The 19386-nt window shown below is 42.1% G+C and overlaps 1 pseudogene across 1 annotated transcript; it reads left to right on the top strand.

Annotated features, from left to right (window-relative positions):
- The first annotated feature begins 3371 nt into the window (after window positions 1-3371).
- Gm3002 (predicted gene 3002) lies at window positions 3372-19142 on the top strand (annotated as a pseudogene). Its single transcript, NR_033388.2, has 5 exons — window positions 3372-3480; window positions 10531-14182; window positions 15136-15267; window positions 15944-16126; window positions 18002-19142. The product of NR_033388.2 is annotated as a predicted gene 3002 (transcript).
- Window positions 19143-19386: the final 244 nt, after the last annotated feature.

A 19386-nucleotide genomic window follows, 5' to 3' on the forward strand; every position in this document is an offset into this window, starting at 1 on the left:
TTCAGTACTCGTCTCGCAACATGAACGTTTAAAGCTAAAACCTTCACAGAGATGTGAGATGGAGCAGGAGCAGTGGCTAAATGTTGAACTCTTCAAAACTTGGCGTATGTAAGTGGCTAAGGCATTTTATTAGTTCAGCAAATATTCTTATCCAACACCTGTCGTGTTCTGAGATTGTTGGGCAAGCTGTTAACTCTCAGACAAGCGTTGTCCCCAAGAACCTTACTTTATAGCTGAAGGTTGACATCTATCCAAGTATGTGTCATAAAAAGTTCTCACGAGGGATTTTATTCAGAACTTTGTGTAATGACTACAATATTTAAGGATTTTTCAAATGCTTTATATAACTACATAAGAAAGTTGTGTTACCTGAACGACTAAAAGAGGAGTGTATTCAAGAGAAAGCAAGAATGTAGTAGAGGAAACAGCTTTAAATGTTAAATTTTCTGGCATGGGGTGCAATGGGGTTGACGATTTAATCTAAATATGTTTTGAAGGAACACTGGGTCCATCCGAATCTGTGTTGTTTATGTTTGGGACAGAGCATCACACTGTAGGACAGGCTGCTGTGGGATTTACCCGGTAGGCCAGGCAGGCCTGAAACTGCATGCCCTGCTCTTGCTTCAGCAGAGTACAAGGCATCATCAAATTCCCCAAAATCAGAGTCTTTAACTTTGATTCAGGGATCTCAAGAATCTGAATGAAGTGAGTTCTGGTTTCCTTCAGAATGAATCGATATGACCGTCATGCGGCATGCTATACTTAGAACATTAATTGCTAGTCTATATATAATTTTAAGAAGCCACACTGTCTGTCTGTCTGTCTAACACACACACACAGACACACACAGACACACTGACACACACAGAGAGAGGGGGGGAGCGAGAGCGAGAGAGTAAGAGAGAGAGACAGAGAGAGAGAGAGAGAGAGAGATATCAGATCTAAGCAGTAGAATCACAGCTTTTTGAAGCCCCAACTCTGTGTGCTCAGAGACTCTCATTTTCAAGCTTTGTGTGTGTCCCCTCCCCCCATTGCTTCCTAGTAGGTGGCACAGAACAAGCAGCTGGTACATGCTCTGGCAACCACAACTAGAGACCCAGCTCCATGCCTTTCCCACCAAGATATATTTATCCTCTGAGCCAAAATAAATCCATACTCTCTTAAAACAAAATGAAAGAACAACAAAGAAAGCAAACCTGTTTTCACTGGGATTCCAGTTCTGTTGGTTTTTCAAAAAACTTTCTTAAAATTTAAATATAGGGAATTTAATATTTTACCATACAAACTTGACTAAATGGGATTACTGTGTTATCATGGCATGTGGCAACATGTATGCAAGAATTTGCTCTCTCTCTCTCTCTCTCTCTCTCTCTCTCTCTCTCTCTCTCTCTCTCTCTCTCTCTCTCTTCCCCTCTCTCCCATCTATGATGTATTTTTCAGTGAACACAGTTTGAGTTTCAAGAAGATTGGATCTTGTAACAAAGGGTATATTTTAATGTTTGAAGCTATATGTGATCACATTGACTAACAGCACACATGTGGTCCAGGCTTATAAGAGAATGACAGTAAAAGAGCCATTAGCTAGAATCCAAGTACCTTCTGCTCTGCTTTCTATTAGAGGTAGGGACCAAAGAAAATGTTGGGACACAAGTTGAAGTAGGGGAGAGAAAGGAGGTGATGGGAATGCCTGGCCTGGTTATGCCTGCCTTTAATTTCAGCAGTTGGGAGTACTCAGAGACAAGTAGATATCTGTGAGTTCAAGGCCCTGCAGGCTCTTCCTGGGTGTGCTTCCAAATATCAGTACTTGAGGCAGGTGTTCCTTCTGCATCCATATTCATCCTAATCTGAATTTTCAGGAGTATTTTATTTCACATTTACATGAATAGGGGAATTTTGAGAAAGAAATGAAACATTCCTGGGGAAATTTTTGAAAATAAACCATCAGTTCCCCATGGGGGAATTAGTAATGAGTTTCCAACCAATCTAATGGAGGTCTTTGGAAGGAGGAGGTACTGAAAGGATTCCCTTCAGTGTTAGGAGTGGCTCCTGGAAAGTGCAGCATGAATTGTGAGGAGAGCTAGTTAGCATGGTTACAGTGTCAGCTCCCCATGACATCAGCAGTTCCTTCCCTAGACATTCTTTTGTATCCTGGAGAGGCCTGGCATGGTTTGAGATGTCACCTGTGTTGTGGCAACACCAACTGCACTTGGACCACTTTATGCACTGCCTTTCCTAATCATCCATAGATATGTTGGCTAGAGGAAGGATGCTACTTAGGAGAAAGAATGGACACAAGTGAGAGGAAGAAAGATGACCCTTGACCCTCAGACCAAAGCATCAAGAAATAAATGGTCCTTGAAAATGCGCCACCATAAGTATTGGTCAGAAGATGGGAAAATTCCTGAAGGAGACCACAGTCTGTTTCTGGGTCTTCAGGAATTGGGACTCAGTAGTTAGTCTCTCTGGGAAGCTTCTGGCCTTCCCTGCTTGTCATGGATCCTGAATTTGTCAATGATTACAGGACATTAGTTTGTCCCAGATCAATGAAGTTTTAAGGCCAAAGCTGTTGTCCTGGGAGTTTCAGGCTTCTGCTCTTACAGGGGAAATGGGTTTGAATGGGACAAAAGTGAAAGCAGCAGCAGGCAGAGGACTGTGAGTGAGATGTCAGCACCTCAGGGATGGGCATCACTGTCCTTTACCCCAGGGACTCCATTAGGTGAACTGTCTGTCCAGCTCTCCTAAGAAGGAAAGAAATTGGCTTCCCAGGGAAGACCTTTCATTTCTCAGATGTCACAGAAGAACGTCTCTGAACAGTGTTCCCTAAAAGTTGCCCACATAGGTAGCAGGTGTGGGTATCAGTTTGTTCTCTAGTCTAGCCACTGGACTGTCAAAATAGTGAGCCAGAGTAGAGACTGGTGCTTTCTTGCCAACTCTGGGCACACTGGGCTCTCATGCAGCTGACTTGGTGAGTCTGGGAACGCATTGTGCTCTTGCACTGTTTTTCCATCCATAGTCTTGTTTCTAGAGTGACCTGACAGGAGATATGGGCATCTCCACACCATCTTGGTGCTTGTGGGCTATGATAATTTTCTGATGGTTTCTATACCACAAGCTTATGGACAGTACTGCCTAATGAAATCATACGCAGCTATGAATAGGCCTGAGGATCCTGTCCTTGGTCACATGATGCATGTGCAAAGTGAAGCAAAAGAGGAATGACTGGGTCACATGGATTCCTGTTTTGTCAGATGTCTGTATAGGACTCAGTGTTCTGTCAATGCTCTGTGCCTTGACAGTATGCATATTCACTTGTGTTCATCTACCCATAGGGGCTGCTGGTGTACCACCATCATCCCCAACACTCCTGTTCAGAAGATGGGTGATGAAAGTGGAAAGTCTAATCAGTCAGCCGATGACCAGTGGGAAAAATGAGCTACAAGATCACCTGATCTTCATCAGTGAGAAAGCTTTGCACAAGAGGTATTTTTCATTCTGTCAAACATCATGGTCAATTTCTTGGGTCTATGGTATGGCCTACAATTTATTCTTATTAAATTTTATGGTACTGGGAGACTGTAACTCCAGGGTGTCACTGTGCCCAACCTTTTCTCGCTAAACATTCTCACAGGCTGAACTTGAAGTCAGAGCAGGAGTGAGCTGCGGACATAGGGTATTCTATTTTTTTTATATGAAAATGAAAGCCTACGACTGAGGGATTGAAGAGGATGTGATGTCTCAGCATGTATTGATAGAGGCACTGACATGTGACCGTTTGAGTTAGATATTAGTTACTGTGAGGTTTTGTTTGATTGTTTGCTTGCTTGAGTTCGTTGTTTGTTTGTTTGCAAAGCTTTGTAATTGTCTGGCAGGTGTTGCTTGCTGAAGCTTGCTATATCACCAGGAAAGCTTGGTCCCATTTGGTCCATCCTGATACATGATGGAAGGTCTTGGGCTCATTAATACTCTTCTCAGATTTTGGGCCTTATAAACAGAATGTCCTCTGCATTTCCTCTGGATTCTATTTCAATTGTACTTTCTCATTCTCCCTGCAAATACACCCTGATACTGTGTGCATGCATGTGTGTGTGTGTGTGTGTGTGTGACTCTCTCTATATTCTGGTCATAAGGGTATGTGGTAGGACCTGAGGAATTGCCTGCCTTACAGTCTGCTGACAATGCCAATGCTTAGGACTGGAAACCATACTTCAAGCAACAATGCACTTGCATTATGTGTTCAACTTGATGAAATATTTGAGTTCTGTGGTGAATTCACCATGACCTCCTCATTCTGGGTAATTCTCCCTGAAATGTGGATTATATAGTTTTGCCAAATTCATAGGACTAGGCCAAAGATCAAGAGTCTTTGTTCTGAAAGAAAAAAAAAGGAGAAATGTCCTCATAGTTTCTGTATACCCACACCTGTGCCATAAACTACTGAGAGTTTAGAGACCTCGTCTGTCCCTCCAGGCCTATGTGGGAGCTCAAACAACCAGAACTCTAACCACCTGGACACCCAGCCTCTGGAGACCTTTGGACAAGATAGCAAGATTAATAAGCTTAGATGATCCTAGTACATAGGAGGTAGAAGGTAACATACTGTGAGCTTGGATAGTTCAGAATGCATCCTGGATTCAGGTGACCCTTGAAGCCTGTGTTCTTGGGACTATTTGCTCTTGGGGCCAGGCCCAACCACAGATCAAATCCTTACTATGAAAAATTGAAAGTGGAGACTAAGCAGGTAATGTTGGACCTGCAGAGATTACAGAATGTGTACACTGAGGCCTCAGAGACATTTGAATTCCTGGCAAAGAGAAAGGCTGCTATAGGTAACTGTCTGTCTTGCTTGGGAGCACATGAGCTGTAGAATTGCCATCTCTGCTTTTGATCCTGCACAGGAGACTCTCGAGCTCTGGTTCTTGCTTTCTGCCACTTCACACAGGAGCCTTTAGATTTTTCTGTTGTAAACCTGTGGGTTGAAACACTTTTTGGGGTAAAAAAAAAGGTCAAAGGACCCTTTCACAGAGGTTGTGTATCAGACAATCCTTTATCTCAGACACTTCTATTATGGCTTATAACAGTACAAAAATTATAGTACCCAAGTAGCAATGAAAATAATCTTAAGTTTGGGAGGTCACTGCATTAAATCATCCACAGCATTTGGTAAATTGAGAAACCCTGGTCTTGACAGAAGAACTATTTGTATCATGTGAGGTCTTCTTGACCCCCGGGGCTGAGTCAGGATCTGTAGAGAGCTAGTTACCAGCAGACCCATATATAGCAAGTGTTCCCCTTGTTTCTCCTTTCCAATTCATAGTGCCTTTGCCCATTCCTTCGTGATGTTTCTCCATTAGGATGGACAGGTAGGGACAACTGTAGTCCACTTCTTCTTTTTAGGAAACATGGATCCCTCTTAGTGTTGGGACTTTTGGAAGTAGCATGAGTGTTTCTGGAATTTGCTGTTCTCTAATTTTTGCTTTCTGAGTGCAGCTCACCTAGATGTCCTGAGTTCTTATCTAGGTCTTCCTGAGAACCAGGGTCTGGTGGGGTTGATGGTGTTTCTTATAAGTTAATAGGAAAAGGATAGCAGGGGCTTTGTATGCATTGGGTGTTTGCAGAAACCTGCAGAGCCACCTTCTGATGGAACTGAATCAGCTGAAGAAGAAGGTAGACATGCTGAGGAGGCACAGGAATAAGAAAGTGCTGGAAGATGAGGCACTGGTGCTGCAGTACTTGTGGGACTTAAAGGGGCTCCATAAGGACCAATAGGAAGAGGCCAGTGACTTCCAGAGTCAGGAACAACAGGTAGAGACAGGCAGCTTTGTCAGGCTAATGGTTAGCTCCATCTGCCCTTGTAACTTCTAGACGAGCTCATCTTCCTACCTGTGCTTTCATCCATCATCTTACTCATCCACACAGCAATCTAAGTACATACCTCATGACAGCCAATTGTTCAGGTCTATGTCCAAGCACAAATATTTCTGGGGAATGAGCTTCTTGTGAGAAAGTGGATTATCAGCAAGCAAATCCTCCTCTGCTTAATACTTCAGCCCAAAGATGAGTACAGTTCAATAATACACCACACGCCTACAGGGTTCAGTGCACAGAGCTTTAAGTGAGTGAAGTCAGGGCTTGTGGCTTATTTGCTTGGCATCAGTCATATAATTCACATGTGAGAAGCAGCTTGCAAGGGTGGGGGGAATCCCTTTGCAAATGCCAAATGAGCAGTTCTTGATGTCATCTTTTTTGGGGTGACATGTGGCATTTCTCATCTTTGCTGTCTACATTTCAAGACAATCTTTTTAATCTGCCCAGGACAGACTCACACTGACTGAACTCTGACTAGCAGAGTGTTAGCCATGTTTTTTGTCAATGAGGCTGGAGTATTCTCCTTTTCTGTAGATTGCATTCTCCTGTTGACTGGATGACTATGGATGTGGGTAGGGATTCTGACAAGCTAGGGACATGGTGTCAGAGATTTAAGATTGCAAGAGGAAATTTTATGCAACCACTTCAGCATAGTCTGGCCAAGCAAAGCATGCTCACCATAGCAATTGTATCTTCCACCTTTTGTTTAGCATAGTGTAAGATACCGCTCAAATTGCTGGTATGCTATAACTAAACGAATGCGTTCTTGCAGCACGAGGTGCTTTTTTTTTGGTATTTTGCTCTCATTTACATAGTCTGTGTGTGGTGGATAGGCTGCGGATATGTGTGTTTTTGTGTGTGTGTATATTTTCTTTTTTGTATAGTATAGGCATGTGGTATTTTTTTTTCATGCACTTTTTCATGCATTTTCTTCATTTTCTAGAAGATCTCATTGGGTTTCATTTTCAGCCTCTGTCTTGAAATACTGTTTGCTCTTTCCCCCAGAAACTGGCTGCTTTGCTTGCCTGGCTGATCATCAACCACTGGTATCCTTTGTAAACACTTGCATTTTTATTCCAGTGTGTGCATGCTTTTTGATACCCCTCCACTAAGAACACATACTCTAATTATCAGGAACAGGATAGTCTGGAGCAAAGGCTATAGTACTGCTGAGCAGAAGGACCTGGTCATGCAGAAGAAGAACAAGCAATAAAAAAAAAAATCTGGTCTTGCTTGGTTGTCTCTCAGATGAAGTAGGAACAAAGCCTGGGAGAATCCTGTGGAGTGACTTTTGTGGGCTTCTTTCTGCTCAGGGACAACCTGATGGTCACAGCCAGAAAGAGAACACATCAGAGTTTACATGGATCTAGTCTTCAGGACCTTCTGTCCAGGAAACAATATGTTTGATACTCAGTGAGTGTCTTCCTCCATTCCAAACTCTATGATATGTTATGAGCTTGCTGTTTTTGAACACACAGAGATCCTCCTGTTTATAACTTTTAAGTGATGGGATTTAAAGGAGTGCATAACCATGGTTGGAAGAAACTACACTTTTATTGAGAAATACTGCCTGTAGACCTGAGATTGCCACCCTTGAACCCGGGTCTCTGCAGTTTCTGCCTATTTCTAGTGAATAGTGTTCTCTGGATAGAGAAGATTTAGGAGGTAGCTGGATGAACCCAGGCAGAGCCTCTGCTGCAGGGATGCCTAGAGCACTTCAGAGGAGTGTTCTGTAACAGAGTCCCATAAGAGCCAGCATACAGCATCCAGAGCTAGTCCTGAGTCTAACACATCATAATGAAAGTCATTTTTAAACAAACAGGATCACTTTCCCTCCCAGGTCCTTCCCTCCCTCCCTAACATGGTAGGGGGCAGTTGGTGTGGGGAGAGGGAAACCTGATCTGGTATTGGTAGAGGGAAAATGACTGAAGTCCTGATGTCTGGCAGAAAGAATGTAAACAGGCAGCCTCAGGAAACTGGACCCCCAGAATGCACCAGAGGCAGTGTCTTTTGCTTTGCAATTTTGTGAGGTCCCATTTGTCGATTCTCGATCTTACAGCACAAGCCATTGCTGTTCTATTCAGGAACTTTTTCCTTGTGCCCATATCTTTGAGGCTTTTCCCCACTTTCTCCTCTATAAGTTTCAGTGTCTCTGGTTTTATGTGGAGTACTTTTATCCACTTAGACTTGAGTCTTGTTTAAGGAGATAAGAATGGATCAATTTGCATTCTTCTACATAACTGCCAGTTGTGGCAGTACCATTTGGTGAAAATGCTGTCTTTTTCCCACTGGATGGTTTTAGCTCCCTTGTCAAAGATCAAGTGACCATAGGTGTATGGATTCATTACTGGGTCTTCAATTCTTTTCCATTGATCTACCTGTCTGTCGCTGTACTAGTACCATGCAGTTTTTAGCACAAGTGCTCTTTACTACAGCTTGAGTTCAGGCATGGTGATTCCCCCAGAGGTTCTTTTATTGTTGGGAATAGTTTTTGCTATCTTAGGTTTTTTTTATTATTCCAGATGAATTTGCAAATTGCATTTTCTAACTCAGTGAAGAATTGAGTTGGAAGTTTGAATCTGTAGATTGCTTTCATCAGGATAGCCATTTTGACTATATTAATCCTGCCAACCCATGAGCATGGGGGATCTTTCCATCTTCTGTGTTCTTCTTCAATTTCTTTCTTCACAGACTTGAAGTTCTTATCATACAGATCTTTCACTTCCTTAGTTAGAGTCACGCCAAGGTATTTTATATTATTTGTGACTCTTGTGAATGGTGTTGTTTCCCTAATTTCTTTCTCAGCCCGTTTATCCTGTGTGTAGAGAAAGGGCATTCATTTGTTTGAGTTAATTTTATATCCAGCTACTGCACTGAAGCTGTTTATCAGGATTAGGAGTTCTCTGGTGGAATTATTAGGGTCACTTATACATACTATCATATCATCTGCAAATAGTGATAGTTTGACTTCTTCCTTTCCAATTTGTATCACCTCGATCTTCCTTTGTTGTCGAATTGCTCTGGCTAGGACTTCAAGTACTATATTGAATAGGTAGGGAGAAAGTGGGCATCCTTGTCTAGTTCCTGATTTTAGTGAGATTGCTTCCAGCTTCTCTCCATTTAGTTTGATGGTGGTTTTCTGTAGATTGCTTTTGTCATGTTTAGGTATGGGCCTTGAATTCCTGATCTTTCCAAGACTTTTATCATGAATGGGTATTGGATTTTGTCAAATGCTTTCTCAGCATCTAATGAGATAATCATGTGTTTTTTTTTCTTTGATTTGGTTTATATTGTGAATTACGCTGATGGATTTGCGTATATTAAACCATCCCTACATCCCTGGGATCCAGCCTACTTGGTCATGATGGATGATTGTCTTGATGTGTTCTTGGATTCGGTTTGTGAGGATTTTATTAAGTATTTTTGCATCCATGGTCATAAGAGAAATTGGTCTGAAGTTCTCTTTTTTTCTTGGATCTTTGTGTGGTTTAGGTATCAGAGTAATTGTGGCTTCATAGAAAGAATTGGGTAGAGTGCCTTCTGTCTCTATTTTGTGGAATAGTTTGAGGAGAGTTGGAATCAGGTCTTCTTCGAAGGTCTGCTAGAACTTTGCACTAAACCCGTCAGGTCCTGGACTTTTTGGGGCTGGGAGACTATTGATGACTGCTTCTATTTCTTTAGGGAAATGAGAGTGTTTACATCATTAATCTGATTCTGATTTAACTTTGGTATCTGGTATCTGTCTAGGAAGTTGTTTATTTCATACAGGTTTTCAGTTTTCCTGAGTATAGCCTTTTGTAGTAGGATCTGATGATGTTTTGGATTTCCTCAGGTTCTGTTGTTATGTTATAAAGAACTCAAGTAGATAACCTTCATAAGAGCTAAGAACACAATCTAAAAATGAGGTAGAGAACTAAACACAACATTCACAACAACGCATCTTGAATGGCTGAGAAGCACTGAAGAAGTGTGCAAAGTCCTTTTTTTTCAGGTAAATGAATATCAAAATGACCCTGAGGTGGTGTCCAGCGTTATACTTTCCAGTGAAGAATGCTAAGATCAAAAAAACTCATGTGAAAGCATATGTTGGTGAGAATTTGAAGAAAGAGGAACATTCTTCCATTTCTGGTGGGACTGCAAAGTGCTATGGCAACTCTGGAAATCAAAATGGAGTTCCTCAGAAATTTTCAGATAGATCTACCTGAGAGCCAAGGACCAACCTTACTGGTGCATGGCCTGCTACTTTCAGTTTTCACTTGATGGCTTGTTACTCAGATTTTCTTATTGGGCTATGACATTGCTCTTGTCTTTCTGATTCTCAAGCAGTTCTCTGTTCTTACACATTGTTTTGAGGTACCTCTAGCCACTGGGACTTATTTATACCTTCAAATCCCTCTAAATTGGGGGACTTCTAATACTTGGAGAAGCTGAGTGACAAAAGCAAAGTATGTTGAGCCCTTTGGTGTCCACTGCACACGAATCTATGGGAGTTTAGATATAATAATCCTCTAGAACATTCTTTAGGAAAGCAGCAGTATGCTCTCAGTTCCCTGTGTGACCTCAGTTACCTTTGCCAGCTTTGTGGGCTTCTCTACTGCTGGTCTGAGAACAATTGGAAACTCCTGGAATAGATGTCTCATATCTCATTTCCTTTGTCTTTGTTAGTATACTGATGGGATTCGGTTTGATGGAAATATACTCTCAAGAAAAATTAATAAAACCAGTGCTTCTTACGGACCATCAGGATGAAGTACCAAGTTCAAGGACAGTTCTGCAAGAACTGCTCAAAGCCAGCCAAGTGGAACAAGAAGAAAGCCAAGCAGAAGTCATTCATTCCCAGCACCCTCAGCACCTTTCTCCAGGACAGGGTCACTCAGCTTTGGTAGAAGAAGGGATGACCTGAGATAGCTGCCACATATTCCCTCAGAAAAGAAGCAGCCAGCAATATTGGGGAAAGAATATAGGTGTCAGGGGGCAGAAAGCAGAGTGTAAAGTGAATAAATAAAAAGATATCAATAAAAAATATTTAATTATTTAAAAAAATTGGACAGAATGTATTGTTCTAGTAACTCTACTGTGTATACACAGGCAATAACTTTAACACCCAGAGAGAATAGATGTTGTAAAGTAGGGTGCCTTTGGTATTGACATAAACTAGGAACATAGCAAAGATAAATAAAAAAGAAAGATGTTTGTCCCATAGATCCATTATTCTCCTCAAGTCGAAGTGTTTGTGCTCACTTTTACCAGAACTCTGGAAACCTCTGTTAATCCAGGTCTCAGGGCTCATCCAAAGTACAGTCCTGAACTGGCTGTGGCCAAGGGTTCCTGTGTTGTTGGCTGACCTCTGCCTCAGGCTTCAGAGGCACTGGAGGGGCAGTTTTGGCCTTCAGGTGGCAGCCATTCCAGGTCCCCTACCATACCAGATAGCGAGTCTTCCACAGATGCCTGACATCTCAAAAATAGAAGCTTGGGTATTTCAAAGATTGGGATGCCACTCTACAGTCATGATGAGTTGATTACGTGAGACCGTACAAGTTAACTAATGTCTGTATGACTGTTTTCTTTATTTGAAAGTGAGTAATGAGATCATCTCAGGAGTGGTTGCTAAGAATAAAATCACTGATTAACATAAATGATAGGACTGTACAGAGCATGGGCTTAATATTCTGGGTCCAGTGCAAATAGCTGGGAGAGTTCAAAACAAAACCAATAAAAGCAACAGGAATACAAACAACAACAATTGTTTAAAACCCTTTTGAGTGCTGAGATTACTGGCATGTACCAACTGTGGCTAACTTTTTTTGTTTTTATAATTAACAACCAAACATACAAACAAACAAACATCCCTATTCCAATTCCAGCAGTTTGCATCAGAGAGAGCTGTGTGACACTGCATGCTGCTTCCTTTCCTCAGATAGCTCAGGTCGTCAGTCCTATACCAGGTCAGCTGGACCTAAGACAGTGTAGTTGAACTACTTGCTGTCACGACATGATTCTACAACAATCCTTTTCTTGGTAAAATTGAGCCTCTATAGAGTAAGCCCCATGTTGTTGGAACCAGGACCCTTTAGGCCAGCAAACACACAAGCCACCCTTAGTGAAAGAGAAAAGGAAAAATCACATTGGAAAAAAATATGCGCCCTAATTGTAAGAAAAAGCCCTCATCTTTGAAGCCATCACCTATCTCCCCCTGATTTTTGAGCTCTGCATATTGATATTGTGTGGCTCAAGAAGGTAGTGAAATTCAGATGTTTTCTGAAAGAAGATATACATGATTTTTCACTCTTAAATCTGTGAGGTTAGGGGGCACAGGTTCAGCAAAGCCAGCATAAGAACACAAAAGCCAGAGATGATAATGCCAAAGGGACAGCATCCTGACCTTATAGACACATTAAAATTGAGGTTTCATCTCAATTCAGGTCATTGCACTCCCAGCCCTACCTTCTGAGTATTATATTTGCTGTGAGTACAGTATGACGTTACAACCTGCAACACCCTCATTTCTCAACTTAGCAATTCTGGAAGACAGATATTGGAGAAGTAATTGCTATGAGGCTACAATGCAGTAATGTACAGTCCAGGATGACCACTACTCTCTGTTGCCCACTTAAATTGTCTGGTTGTATTTGAGAATGGGAGCATGTGCAGGATAATGTTTTGAAGAAGGGACAGCAAGTTTGTAAAAGATAGGGTTGTAAACCAGAGATTTTGTGAAACTCATGTATATATATATGAAAAAATGCCCTCTGTCAAGGAATACACCGTTAGAAAATATTGTCCATGTTTTGTACAATTAAACCTATAGGAGAAAGATATTTGCCTCTGTGAGACAGGAAAACCCTGGGAAATTGGAGTGTATGTCACATGAATTGACACAGCTGGTATATTTACTGTTGTGAAACATCTACTACATCCACAGTCCCTAGAGTTTTGGGTGCCAACAAAATCTCTTAAGCATGTCAGAGTCCTAACCAACGTTCCCCCTAAAAAGCACATGACATCTAATGAAGCAGTAGAATTCTCCAGCTTTGGAAGGAGAGGTTGCCAAAGGGGATCCCACGGGTCCATGAGAGGCTCCAGGAGAGGCACCCCAGAAAAGGACCAAGCTGGGCAGAACTAGTTAACAGGTAGGTCATGGCAGTTGCTAGTGACATCATCAGTAATGCCTTCCTGGGAGAATCTCTTGTATCTAGGATAGAACTAGAATCTTCTGTGTTGTCACCTGTGTTGTGGTGACAGCAACTGCCTGTGGTTCATCCCTTCTGTTTGCTCTGGGTTCACCAGCAGGAATGTTTTCCTGGCTGCTCAGGCTATTTCAGAAAGAGAATGGCGATGAAGGAGTGACCAGACCAACAGAGAAGGAAGAGGGAATCCTTTCTCATGAAAAAGGAAGAAGGAAATGGTTATGGAGAAGGCACAGTGAGTCCTGGGCAGAGTTGGGGAAATTCCTGGTAGAGGTAGGCTTGAGCTGGGACTTCCAGGAGTAGGTCTTACAAGCTGAAGCCTTGGACTTTGTCAATGTCAGACAAAGAGTCAAGAATTTCTGATGATTAGTTTGACAGAGCCAGGAATTGACAAACCTGCAGCTACTTTTCTGGGAGCTATTTAATTTCATTTTGAGTGGCAAAAAATGTCAGGAGTGGGCACTATGAGAATAACAGTGTGTCCTTTCATGGAAGGGAGTTGAAGCACTTCATCTTCCAGATTACTGTAGGTAACTTGAGTCTCTGATGAAAAGAACAGAGAAGGATGCTCCCCTGGTCATGTCATGTGGTGAGGACTCAGACACTTTGGATTTGAAGACACACGATTAATTAGTGCTTGATAGTGCTAAGCACTATGAACTTCAGGATTTCCCTGCGTCCCATCTGATATGACCTGACAATGTTCCCCATATCTTTATGTCTGAGGCAGCTTATACATTTCAAGGCAACCGGGCCTGTAACAGGGAGTGTGGCATATGTCTGACAATGGTGGTTAGGAAGAGGAACATAGCTTAGCAAACCAGCTGGAAGATAGCTTTTCTGCTCTTTTAGGAATTCACTGTCTTTATCTTTTCTCTCCCTCCATCTTCTTCTTGGGACTCAGAATGGTCTCCCCTGCCCCTGGGCCATCAAGTATGCAAATTCTTTTGTGTTTACCTATCTGCAGGGTCTGCTAGAAATACTTCAACCCAAAATTCCAAAATGACTAAGAAGAGATCAAAAATAAATGAACTAGAAGAACTGAAATTGGATATGAGGAAGATCAGCAATGACATGGAGGAAATGTGTGGAATCCTGAACCTTTACATGTATGAGGATTTGAACTACAGGTAGGAATTATGCCCAGTACCCTGTTGACTGTATTGTGCCATCTGTTAACCCAATTTCCTTCCATGAATGGAGTGCGTCATCTCCCATCATTCAATTAAGTAGCCCTGACAGGTGTTTAATTGTTGGATAAACAAGGTGCTGTGTGTTTATTATCATCTTCTTTTGTACTTGACCTTGGGGTTTTTGCATTCTGATTGTTGCTGTGAACAGCTAGAATGTCCTGCTCACACTTACTGTCTCTCAGTGTGTGAATGCAATGCCTGCAGGCTTCAAGGCTTTACTCTGATATTGTTCATTATATTCTGAGAGATGGCACCTGTCTGGATTTATTTGGCATTCTAATTGTGTCTGTGTGTGTGAACATAGTTGCGTGTGTTTTGTTCAGGACTGGGGCTCTGGGACCTTTGATGGGGTCTGAGGATTTGTGTGATGCACAGTTTGCAGGTCCTGTTAGTGTTGAGTCCATAGAGGTCCAAAGTGATCACCAGGGAAGTTTGCTCCTGGTGTTTCCTTGTTGTCACACAGGAATCTCCTGGAGGAGGAGATGTGATAAAGCCTTTCTCCTGTAAATACTAGTTGTGTTTTCTGGGAATTCACATAACAACAGAAACCAAGAAATGAGAATCCCTGCCTTAAAAATAAGAGGAAAGTCATTACAGATATCTACTGGACCCTTGCCTGTGGCACAGTGTAGTGTAAAATTGTCATAGAAGTACTCTATTCCTATATGCTTGCCCGGGAAGCCCTTGAAGGTCAGCTAGCTCCATTTGGTCTCCTGGCTCTGCTGTCCTCTGCCCAGGATAGTAAGTTTAATTAGCACCTAGGGGACCCAGTTTGAATGAGCCAGGATGTGGCATGCACTTGGCTTGGGTAGTACATGATATAGCCTGTTTGCACATGATTATTGATTCCTTAATTCAGCATATTATTTGCTTCTTGGGCCATGCCACAGGATGAACACTGAATTCAACATCATTAAATCACAACATGAGAAGACAATGTTGGATATGAATAAAATGATCCAGTCCATAATTGGTTCCATGCAGTACTCCAAGGAACTGATAGAAGATAACTATTCCTACAGGTGAGTCAGTGACACAAATGAGACCCCCAGAACTAGGCAGGGAATGCTTCTGTCCTTTTAGGACTTTGAACAAAAGCAAGGGTTCTGGTTCTATGCTATCTGTTTTTTATTTAGGAACCCTGCCCTGAGGCAAGGGTCTTGGATTTGTACCTCTTGGACACAGGTGTCCTAAGTGTGAAGAGTGTCCAAGACCCTCCAATCTTTATTCTTCCAAATTCAAGATCCTCTACATAGAAAACTTTTCCACCACGCTGGGAATATCCAGGAACCCTGAACCTCTGGGTTTCTGACCACAGATTAAAAGATCTAGGATTCCCAACAAAAATGTAAAGATTGCACACCTGTTTGGTCGTCTCACCTCTCTCAGAGGGGCTAAGCCCTCTCCCTGCTGAAGGTTTTATGGTACCACAGACCTATAATCAACCATGAGGAACATTTCCTCTTCTGTCATGTATATGGTGTACTCTTGGTGTCAGGGTTTTTAGAAGTTTGTTGAGTCCTGTGGAATATGGCTGGTATCTTGATATGACCTGCCTCTGTTTGGTGCTCCTATGTAACTGTGGACTCTTCTGGGGGCTGTCTGGGAATCAGGGCCCTTGCAGGGATCATAGGACTTGTAGGAGTGGCAAGCCAATGGAATCTGGCTGGGAATGACGAATTTTTCTTTGTGGATCAGCATTAAGGAGGACCACCTCCTCCGTGAGTGCACTCAACTCCACGAAAACGTAAGGATATTACTGAATGAGAACAGAAGGCTGCTGGTGGAGCAGGCTGGCCACAAGTGTCCTGTGGGGAAGAAAAGAGGTTCTCTGAGGAGGCCAGCAAGAACATCTGTGTCCCAAGTGCCAAGGAACACCAGGTAGGATGATGTGTATCAGAGGCAGATTGCCCTCATGTCTAAACATAAACATAGACAATCAAATGTAATAGTCCACCAACTTCTCCAGGCACTCACCTATGTTTCCTCCAAGTGTTTGTTTATGTTATCATCTACAGGGCTCTCGGTGGAGGTAGCCTGGTTCAAGAAACTGCATGTTTGGAATGCAAATGTTCCTGCTCTGCTATAATCACTAAGGGAGATAGGTTGATTAGACATCACAACACTATATTCCTTAAGTTTGAAGGGTGCTGTGTTGGAGCCCTTCTTGAGAATAGCAAGAGCTTTGAGGGAAGAAGTAAAGGCCTGTAGCTCATTTGCTTTACAGGGAACTTGTGAGATTCTAGGTAGGAAATAGTTTGCAGGGATGACAGCCTGGTTTAATTGACAAATAAGTGGATTTCATTACTGTCTTTTGGCGGCTTTTCTATTCCCCCCTTTTCTGCTCTATCTCAAAATGGTCTCTTCAGGCTTCATATATCTTGGTTCACACTGAGAGAGCCTGAGTAGCAGCTTGTCAGTTCAATTTTCTTTGAGTGCTGTTGGAGTGGTCATTCCTGGGCCTTAGAGTCTGGAGTTGGCTGGATGACCAGAGATGATAGAAAGGCTTCACACAGGCTAGAAGTTATCCTGATGTCCATCTGCTGAAGTTTGAAAAGGCCCTGTGTGGTGCAGCCCTTCCATGAACATAGTGTGAGATAATCCATGCAAGCATTTGTCCTTCAACTAGTCAGCCTTATCCTACTCAAAATAGCCCTGACACAGTCACATTCTGGGGAGAAAACGTTTCTTTTGGATCCTGGTTATAGACAGTTCCTATTACTCTGGGCTCATGCCTTTGGACACCAAGTCAGTTAGGTGATAGAAAAGGGAGATCCTATTGGAAGAAACTGATTACTTTAGGACAAGTCTGAAACAGGGAACGAGAACAAGAGGCTGGTCTACCACCAACATGTGAGCCTAGGCTGGGAAACAAACCTATTCTACACAGCCTTGGGAACTTGCTGAGCCAGATTGGATAATAGGACAAGAACCCTGATTCCCAGACCGGTTTATGAGTGGAAAGCATATCACTGACTGCGCTGCCTATATACTATGCCCACTAAGTACCTTTCCCATTCAAGATTTGTTTTTTATTCCTGCAAAGTATCCTGGGAGATTTTTATATTTGTATTAACTGCGAAACTAAAAAGGTCACTGCGATACAATATGCTTGTATTGCATAAACCTAAATATTATGTGTGTTTGAGAGTATGCCCTGCAATAGTCATAGATGTACAGGGGTGTTGTTCTGTTTCTTCATGACCATCACTTTTAAGGTTCATTGCCCAGCCTTGGTAATATTTTTATTTAGCACACTCTTGCAGATTCTAGGAACCATGAATTACCCATGGGTATTGTGTTGTATGGTGTCTCTGGTTATTTGCAGATAGAGGGATTGACGAGAGGAACCCTGTGAGGTTCCTGCACTGGAGAAATAATCATAGCCTTCACTTCAGTTCAGGGCACGCTCCTACGCCATAAGGAATCCACATGGTTTCTAGGTTGCACACATCTCTCTTGAACTCACATTCAAACATTGCTACAATGTTATTACTCAATATAATATACCCGCACAACTGGGGAAATGTGGTGTTTTTTAGAACTCCAGTATAATGTGTAGCTGACAGTTCCAATTCTAGCAGTTTTTAAAAGGTGAGAAACAATTCCAAGATCAGGTGCTCTATGACACTTGGGATGCACGGTATGATCTCAGCTGATAGGACATGTTGGTTTGTCCAGCTGAATAGAGCTGTTCTGGGAGAGACAGCTCAATTGACAAATGCTTAACCGGCCTTTGTTTCTTTCTTCCCTAAGTGTGAAATAGTCCAGCAGAAAGCAGAACATGGCACAGACCAGGACATGATCTCCCTCAAAGAGAAGTGCTGGAGGAAGAGCACTGAGTGTGCACAGGAAATACACCACTGTTGCCTCTCATCCCTAATAACCATGGCTGTAATGGGCTGTATGCTCCTCCTTTATTTTGTTTCTTTGGTATGAACAGGCCTTAATTTCATCTAGCCTCTGGCCCAGGAAGAGTGCACATTTAAAGGGACTCAGAGAAATGCTGAGACACATCAAGAGCTGCTGGGCATCCAGGAAGAATCTGAGTGCAAATTTCTCTTTTCCTGATGGGTCATCATCAATAATTACATGGAGATCAGTCAACAAAATTGTAAATCCTTGGATCCAAGTTTACAACATGTGTTCTGCTTTGACTTGGGAGGCCATATCCTTCAGACCCACACTCCAAAAGGAGAGTGTTGCTTAAATTTCTCCTGCAAAGTTTGCTACCTCCAGGAACTGCTTTTCTACTAAGTTGCCAAGGACAGCCACAGGCTGTAAGGCTGTGCTACAAAATGAGCAGACTAAGAATTTTGCTGTGCACAATTTTTGTGGTTTGATTTTGGTTTGAGTTTTGATTAGTTTAGGTATTTGGTTTTTCTTGTTTTCATTCAAAGTTTTGTTATTTATTGGTTATTTATTGTTCTTTTAAGTAATTTGATATTTTGATAAGGTTATACACAGTACATATTGACTGTCAGCTTTCAGTTACAATTGAGTACATTGCATTTATTCTTATGACTAACACAGTGATCTCCAAGTCTTCACTCTAAGAGCCTTGTTATTTCAGGTGTGATCATGAAAGCCCACAGATATCAGACCCAGATGGATCTCTGCACTCTTCATGGGACTTGGGCTCCATAGTTTCTTCTGAGCCAGACTGAACTACAAAGTCCTTCATACATTCAGTATGGAGAGTATGTCCAACTGCCTGGATAGGAACTTAATGATGGAAAACTTACCCATGCTGCATCGTTGCTGTCAAATATTTAGCTACTGTGAAAATACTGTGGATGATGGTGTTGAACGCATTAATGGCAAATACATCAGTATTTCTGTAATAGCTCTCATTAAATCAAAGCATAGTCTAAGGGAATAAAAAGCTGTCAGAAAACACAGCAGTGTATGCTTCTGCTTTCCTTCAAATATACAATCACTGGAAACTGCAAGTAGAGATAATAAATTCCACAATCTTTTGGGGGATAGGTTTCTGTGGGGGTCCTTCAATGTTCATTTTATTACTTTATGATTCACCTGTGTCTGCCAAAAAACATCATTCAAAAACAATGAAGATTGTAATTAGGTATCATCCTATAAAATCCTAACAAATGCCTTTTTTATTTGATATTTTCTTTACT

This window comes from Mus musculus, chromosome 14 (genome assembly GCF_000001635.26).
Source record: "Mus musculus strain C57BL/6J chromosome 14, GRCm38.p6 C57BL/6J".
In the NCBI taxonomy this organism is placed as follows: Eukaryota; Metazoa; Chordata; class Mammalia; order Rodentia; family Muridae; genus Mus; species Mus musculus.